At 51.6% G+C, this 8,650-nt stretch overlaps 1 pseudogene; it reads left to right on the top strand.

Annotated features, from left to right (window-relative positions):
• Nucleotides 1-2,945: 2,945 nt before the first annotated feature.
• Nucleotides 2,946-4,722, top strand: LOC116914763 (annotated as a pseudogene).
• Nucleotides 4,723-8,650: the final 3,928 nt, after the last annotated feature.

Here is an 8,650-nt window from a genome sequence, read left to right as displayed (position 1 = left end):
GTACGTGGAATAGAAACACACAACACTCCCCAACGGTGGAACACCAAGGAAATGCTCATGCCCATGGAGGGAAGCATGACGGAATTCGTGGTACGAATAGTCTAGGATAAAAAAAGTAACTTGTGGCAAGATCAACTATTCTTGCTGATCCCCGTTTATTTAGGAGTTATAAACTATTCCCCCACACTAGAGCATGACTCCTTTTATCTCAAGAGCATTTTGCCACATGTATCCAACATAGAATGCCCTTCGCCCTCTCCACTACCAACTGAAAAGGCTACAGGCAAACTCTAGCAATTTCTCAAAGAATGAAGCAAGCCCTTGGCTGCGTTTACTTAGCATACAAATGTTTTTTAAAAAAAACAAAAAACCAGACATTCGACTGCTGTGCAATGCTCTCTCAGGGAAGCAAGTACTACTATGCCAAGAACTCCACCCTCATCCTCCACCTGCCACCAGCTTCCCAGCCTGCTCGTCTGTGTCTGTTCTCAGAGACAGGACTTGTAGAGGGAACAATGGTGACATGGTGAGAAGATGATGTCATCATCGTCACCGTCATCATCGTCGTCGTCATCATCATCATCACCACCATCATCATCATCATCTGATCAGGATCCCAGATAGGAGCATCAGTTCTGCTGGTGCCATGCTGGAAGTGATTCTCCTCCAGAGCAAGCAGGCCGTGAGTGTGCCTCATGCAGGAGCCAATGCTGTGAGCTCCTGGGGAGAGCCCTGTGCTCTGAGGGCTGAAGGTGGAACTGTTTTGCTTTCAGCCCCTGCCCCTTGCCTCGGCTCATTTTTCCCGGACCCTCCTATATGCACGGTGTGAAGGGAATTACCTATTACTTCAATTATTTGTCTCTTATCAGCTGATGTTAAACTACAAGGATTTGCATTGAATGGACACAAAGAAAGAGCAAGTCACGGCACATCGCCAAACGAAAGAGTGATGTTCTGGCGAATTTAGCCGAAATAATTTACTGCTATAAAAGTGGGGAAGTGGAAGGTACAGCCTTTGACCAATAAATCCCTGCTGCCCGTGAAACCCTTATCTGGTCCCCTCCGATACATTCCACACAAGGAAGCCACCGTCACTGGCTCTGGCTTGTTATGTGTAAACCTTGATCTTCTGCACTTGGTGTCCTAAATATGGGTAATTAGCATCAGTTTATCGCGCTTCTGCATATTTCCTGTACTCTCCAAACACGCGAGCTTCCGTTGGCTGCCATTCTGCTACAGGAGATTATGAAGACAGATTGCAGAGAACGAATATGCTAAAAGAGATTAGGAAGGAATAGAAATAGCAACTTGGCCAATAAATTCCTCGTGAGAGCCTTATCATGCAATTACACGTTGACTAGCTTCACTCTCCCAGCCTCTTAATCCAGTGCCCCCACCAGGAATAAAATTTCACTAATTTCTGAATTGCCGCAGATCCTCCTGACTTGTCACCGAGAGTGGCTGGAATGAGTGGTGCCGCAGGAAACCCGGAGCCGAACTTTACAATAAAAAAAAAAAAGTAAACTTTGAATGTCAGCGTGGGCGACTTGAGTTGGGATGTTCAAAGCGGCTCAGAATCTCTGAGTGAGCACATACAGTCTGGGTTCTCAGTCAGGTAACTTTGCTTCGAGTCCCACATTTCCTCATCGGGGATTGTGCCCTTCCTGGTCCGTCTGAAAGGGAGGGCTTCCTCACCAGTCCACCAGACTGCCAAGCGTGTTTGAATGCAGAATGGTGCACTAGCTGTGACTCCTTCTTGTTGACCTGACAGTAGCCTGAGCAATTCTGGGACACTCCCTCCACCTCTTTAAGTTCAGTTTCCTCCTTTCTCAGACAGGCTGTCTCTCACAGCCTCCCGTGTGCTCTAGCCCCCTCTGCACATTAAGGTATATAAATAGGAAAATTCCTGCCCACTCTGCACCGTAAGGAGTGCAACCAAGAACACTGTAATAGGGCTGCTACAGGGGGAGCGTGATTCTTGTTCCTCCCTGACTGTTAATGTTATTCTCCCCAGGGCTTTATAATAAGTTAGGTATTTAAAGAGGCCCATTAAGCCTTTCGATCTACCAGGGGACTATTTATAGCACAGAGCCACAGTCAGACATCATGAGGCCCCACAGAAGCAAGGTACAGCAGCAAGAACCCCACAGGACTGAGCTTTTCTTGGCTAGAGGGCATACACGGACATCTAGATCAAACACGAACCTGTGCTCCCAGAAAAGACGGGCCTTCCCCTTCAGGGTGGAAGGAATTCATTAGCTAAGAAAACCCAGAGCCATTGTGAAGCAAGTTTTTATGTGAAGATCACAATATGGCCTCTGCTTTCTTTTCTCTATAGACGATTCCTACAGGGATTTGCTGACTTAGGGGCCTCATGAGCAATCCAGAGGAAGGGTTCTAGGTTTCCTTTCTGAAACTGTAGCTCAGATCAGCATCCACAAAGCAAGCACTCAACGGTGCCTCTTTCCACACGGCCACTTCGTACACTGTTTCTAGAAACCTGGTGTAGCTACAGGAGGAGCCCTCGTTAGATGAGCAGGCACCCGGAATTCAGGTATGGCTGGACCTTGAGAAGGACGGCTTTGCCTTTTGCAGGCTGTCTGGTCTTTTGTTGACTGGCAAGGATTTTGTTTTCCAGAGAGGAGCCTTCACTAACCTTGAGTGGGAGAGAAGCCTCTGAGGCACATAGAAATACTTGTCTGAAGGAGTTGGCTCTTAGAAATCACAGCACAGAGGCCTCCAGCAGAAGGGGAAGCTCCTGTAGTGGCTGCCACCCTGCAGGCACCCCTCTTACTGGGGTCACCAAGAAACAGCACTACAGAGTCTTGGAAGTAAGAACGCTCCTCAAAAGAGAGGCCCAGGAACCTGTTGCTAAGGGGCCAGGAGGGCAGGGCCTCTGCTGGGTCTGCATGAAGGAGCCGGGTGCTTAGTGATTCCTTCCTGGTTAGGGATTCTCTATGGTGTCACCCACAGCTCTACTCAAGCAAAGATGCACTTCGACTGCTAGGCCTAAGGCACACGTGGATGCTGGAGCTCAGCTCAACAACTGGGAATGGAGGACCCCTCCAGAGCCCCAGAAGACCCCCGCCCGGGGGTGACATCAGTTGGGGAGCTATTAATAACTGCCCTCCCCTCTGTCATATTTCCTGAACTGGTGAGCTTTGTGGAGGGGGTGGAGTAGGAGGGAGCCGCTTGCCATTAATCTGGGAACAAACAGCTAACCCCGGTGACTGGTATTTTCCCTTTTCTTTTCTCACTTTTCTCAGTGTGGGGAAGGCGATTGTGAGGCGCTCTGCTGGAATTTGGCAGCGCGGAGGCTTGGAGAGCAGCCCCATGCTGGCTCCTATTCAGCCGGCCAGTTTTCCTCGAGCTTTGGAAGTTTCACTCAGCCGTGCACTCAATGGCTTCACAAAGCTGATTACAAGCTTCAGCGCATTCCTGAAGGAGCCAAAAGCGACGCAGGTGCAAACGAGCCGAGGGAGCTCCTTATCCCGGTGACAGAATGGGACAAGCTGGGAAAGGCTTGGACCACACAAATCCAAGGCTCACCAGGCAGCAGAGAGCCTGCCTTGGGAACCGGGGGTCATTATCCGCCCTATTCAGCGGGGCCGGGGACCCTGGGGCCGGGGAGGCCGGCCGGGCGCGAGCGCCACCGCCAGTGCGCGCCTGCGGCAGTGGGGACCCCGCTGGGCGCTGCAGCCCGTTGGGATGTTGGGCGCTGCGTTTGTTCCCGCCGACAGCGGTCCGCGAAATCCATCCTGCTCGTGAAAGTCGGTGTCCACGCTAACCCGGGTACAGGAGAACGAGGGTAGCGAAGATGCGCAGTACGCGGACAGTGCGCAACTTCGGTAATCGAGGCCGCATTCACTGACGTGATCCTACCGCAGGCCGCTCTCAGCCCCCACCCCCACCCTCGCCCTGGCCCTATCCCCCTCAGCGTGTCTTCATCTTTCTTCTCTACGAGTATTAAGGGGAGCGACCTTAACAAAGTGCTGTGGGCAGGGGCGGAGGGTGCAGGGGCAGAGAATAGTGGTCGGTAGCCCCGCAGGACCAGATCACCAGGTGATCCAGTGCACCGGCGGGGCAATGGCGAGCCTGGAGAGCCACCTCTGCCTGTGTGAATTAACGACTTTACTGCCAGAGACGAAAGGACTACAGGCCGCGGGGACAGGCTGGCTCCCAGTGTAGAGCTTGCAGAAGGGACCAGCGTAGGACAGACTGAGATGGGACTACTGTAATTCAGGGGACGGCTGATCTGGCCTCCTAGGCTGCCCCTATTACCCCCCCGCGCCATCTAGGCCAGCACAGCACGAGTAACATCAGCCTAGAGCCCTCCCCTCCCCCGTGTCCTCCCACTCCCCGCCCCACGTCTCGAGGCCTCAGCCCAGCCCCACGCTTTGCCCGGTTGCACCCCGAGGTGCCCGCGTGCAGGGCGCGGGCGGGCAGGGCGCGCTTGCCGACGCTCTTTTGTCTGATAACTAATTTGAGTTAATGCGATCTTTATGTAAAGCTAACAGCGGATAATTGTCTATTTTCTCGCCAACAGTCTCCATCACAGTCACTTATCTGGAAACCTGCGGCTGGATTAATCGCTATATTCCCAAGATGAGCAGTGCTGCAATCCGCCGAGAACACGGGTGGGAACACGGAACCATACCCCAGGTTCTCGCGGGGCCAGCAGCTGGCCAGCTCCCTGCAGCGAATGCTGCACAGTTGCTGGCACCTGTTTGGGTTCAGGTTGGGGGGTTCTGGGCACCTAAGTGCCCGGCTGTAGAAGAAGGGAAGGAGATAGGCCTGTGGGAACCCCGGCGCGTGAGAGAGATTGGTTGGCCCCCAGAGAAGGCAGAGAACTGCCTATGCAAATAAAGAGCTTTTTGACCTGACGGAAATAATGCTACTGAACCTTCAGACCATGGCCTATTCAGATGCAGAAAAATGTTCCCTCCCATCTTGATCTCCCAGCCTCACCCCTACCACACCCTCCGCTGAGCCTTAGGCCCCTCCCCTGGGATTTCTGCCTTCAGGATCCTGGCCCTTGTAGAGTTAGCAATATTTACTTAGGAACTGTGGGCGTGGAAATAAGTCGTAGTTGTCCAGCCCCTGGTCCTACCTATTCAAGTTAAAGATGGTGGGCTGTGTGGTGCCAAAGCTCTAGGGAGAGTGCTTGTCTCCAAATCCTTTCTCTGCTGAAGTCAAAACATCACCTTTGAGGGAACTACTAATCGGTGCTGGAGATTGCCGTGTGTGAGGTGTGAAAGCCAGGCATCAGCATGTGAAGCTTTAGGTCATAGAGATGGAAACTGTGTGCCTCCATTTTTGGCAGCATATTAAACATCCAGATGGGCATTGGCCCATCACACTATTAGATTGTTAGATGAGGGGGTACCCCAAGATGCCCCGCCCAACAGCCTCTGCAAGCTCCTCTTAAAAGTGTCCTGGTTGTTCCTCTCCAGCAGCTTGAGGAAACCTTCAAGAGCAAATATGTGAATCCCTGCAAACCAGTTCCAGCTAAGGTTCCCAGGACAGCCGTCCTCGTGCCCTCTGGACGCCTTCCAGCTTCAGCTCTCACCTGAATCCTGTCACCTCTGATCCGTGGACAATGCGGAGCTGGACAGGCCCTGGTCAACCAGGCAGAACAGGTCTATGCAAATGCTGGAGGCCAGCCCTGGGAACAGTGCGCCCATTGTCCAGGGCCTTTCAAAGCCGGGAGCAGCTGCTCAGACTTGCCGCCCTGGACCCTCGACTGCCAGAGTAACCTCATCATTGCGAGACACAGGCTCTGAAATCATACGCCCCGAGTTCACGAGCAGCCTCGCCCTGGGTGTTTCTGTCTGTGCCACATTTCAAAGTCCAGAGCTGCTTTTCCGTTGTTGGGGACCAGAGGAGGGCAGGGGCAGGGGAGAGTTTGCGGGTCTCTTACTAGAGGATCTGAAAACTTTACAGACTGGCCTTGGCTCAAAGGACTAAGTGGGCGAGGCTTTTCTGTTGTCTCTCGCTTGCTGCTTGCAAGTTTAAGTGCATTGAAAGGAGCCAGGGTGAAGAGACAGAGCAAGAGCCAGCCACAGTGCTGAGGATATTTTCATTAGTTTGGCGCTTCCTAGAGAAGCCAGCAGGCTGACTGGATCAACATCCTCAGACCACCTCAGCTCCCTTCACAGAAGCATCAGTGGTTTATATAACCACTTCCATACTCCCTCCCTGACTTCCCCTCCCCTCCTCTGCAATCTGAATTAGAAGGGATGCTCTTGGGCCAGGAGATGGTGGTTCCTAGTGTCAGAGATGAGAATGAGGACCAGCACTGGGTGGCCTGTAGTGTGTCAAACCTGAGACTACATCCCTCTGGTCTTTAGGCACAGAGCCTAGTGGAGAGGATTTCCAAGGATTTGGGGGGAGACCCAGGGCTTCCGGTGAGACAGCTTCCTCCTCACTTCAATATGTTTGGTCCCAGGGACCACAAGTGTATTGCATTTTGCTTTGTTCTGGGTCTCATTCTGTAACTCAAGCTGGCCTAGAACTCAGTGAAATCCAGCTGTGACAGCTTTACCGAGTGGAGTAGCACAGGCCTGAGGCACCCTGCTCTGTGGACGCGTCCCCTGACTCTTCTCAGGACTCCGCTCCTGATCTCTCTGCCTTCTCCCTGGATGGAGCATGCTTCCAGGAAACAGCAAGAAAACCACTAGGTCACTTCTAGCAGGATCGTACTCAAGATAGGAAGGTTGCAGGGCGAGTCCTCTTATACTGCGTAAGGCCTCCCTTCTATACCTCAACCCTCCCAAGGAGCCTTCCCAATTCTTGATAGCCTGAACAGGAAGGGCTCAGATAGATGTGAAGTGTGACAAAATATTGTTTTACACAGGAAAAAAGGCTGGAAATTAGTGGAGCAGAGGTCCTGTAACACATGAGGCTTGTATATTTGGGTTTGACCCTCTGAGCATTCTAGGCTGCCCAAAAGCAGGGAGACCATAGGGCAGCCATTTGGATATTACTGTGGTGGGGAGGGCCTCAGGATGTAAACTGCATGGACAAGCTGGGCTGTCAGTAAGGACCAGACTCCCTAGAGATGCTCAGGAAGTGCAGAGGTCCTGGGTAGGAGGGTTGATAGGGCTGGCAGCCAGATATGTCATGGACAAAACAGGGCCTCCATTCTGCAAAAGGGCCTTTCCCGTTTCTGGGGAACAGTTATGGGTTTGCCCTTGCCTCTCTCCCCTTCCCCCACACAGTGGGCATTCATCCTCACATGCTTATGCACACATCAGGTGCCAGACATCAGCTCGTAGGTATAGCAAGTCATTCACAAGTGACAGACTCACACTCAAAACCAGGGCATTCCCTAGTTCTAGAGCCGGGTTCCAGCTGAACGCTGGATGACTCATCTGGCCCGAGTGTTTGACCTCCAGGCAGAACCTGAAGAACTCTGGGTTAGGCACACAGGACAGTGTGAATCCAAGGGCCAGAAAGTCGCAGGCCTTTCCTTCTGTCCTGTCAGGATCTGGTTTTGTCCCAGGTTGGACAACTTGTGGGTGGGCTTGTCAACTTGTCTTCTGTGGTTCCTACTTTGCCTTTTCTGTCTGTATTTGTTCCTGGGTTGCTCTCAGAGTTACATATTTCACGCTATCCAGGAGGGTACCTGACCAGCACACATGGTCCCAAGCACCCAAAATTCAGACTGTCATACACAGATTTTTAAAGCTGCTGAATGAGAAGGAGATCATTGATTACTTGCGATGTTGGCTACAGAAATAGCGGTACTTGGAATGTGTTGCATTAAATAGAACACATTGTTAAAGTGAGCCTCACTGACAGCTGCTCTTGGAAGTCAGCGTGGCCTTGTTAGCTCCTCTTTCTGGCTCTGTGCCTTTGGTCTTTCCGTGATCCTCTAGAAAATGGAAAAGGAAGAAGAAGCAAGTGTAGAGGAAAGGACTGAGCCTGCGCTGGGTAGAGGCAGCCAGAGCCCCTCCCAGCTCCTTTCTAAGTTACTCTTGTATCAATCAAAGTTCCCTTGCTAGCAGCAACAGAAAGAAGAAGTACACATTGTATTTAGTGCTGGAATTGTATTCTTTCTACTAGAGCTTTGATTCTGTTTAATTACATTGTGATCTCCCTCAGCCTTCCTTAAGCCCTGCAGCAACTTTTGAAGAATCTTGGTACTACCATTGGGTGGAATGTTGATTCCAGGAGCCCCTGTGTGAATGCCATGGCATTATAAAGAAACCTCTTTCTGCTATTTTCAAACTTTTAGTCAGCTCTTGACACTTTCTGGCTTTAATTTTGCCTTACACATGAGTCACACAGGTCTAACTGCCACCACTCAAACCAAACACAGAATTCTGAACAGAAACTTGTCTTCTATGAACAGGGCCTGTACCAAGAATGAGTTCAGTCTGGAAACTCCTCTCTGGGCTAACACAGAGCTTTAGAAGTGTATGAAGCCAGACTTAGGCCAAGGAGGCCATGAGGGAACATGCTTATAAAGGTCTGTGTTACATCCCTTCATGCACTGGGGAGTGTGCATGCCATGGTGCACATGGAGGACAGAGGACAGCCTTCAGGAGTCACTTCTCTCCTTCCATGCTGTGGGTCCCAAGGATCTAAGGCAGGCCATCAGGCTTGGCACCAAGTGCCCTTAGATGTTGAGCCTTCTTGTCAATCT

This window comes from Rattus rattus, chromosome 13, assembly GCF_011064425.1.
Source record: "Rattus rattus isolate New Zealand chromosome 13, Rrattus_CSIRO_v1, whole genome shotgun sequence".
NCBI lineage: Eukaryota > Metazoa > Chordata > Mammalia > Rodentia > Muridae > Rattus > Rattus rattus.
Note: the sequence above shows the minus strand (reverse complement) of the source record. Positions and strands in the feature narration are given on the sequence as shown.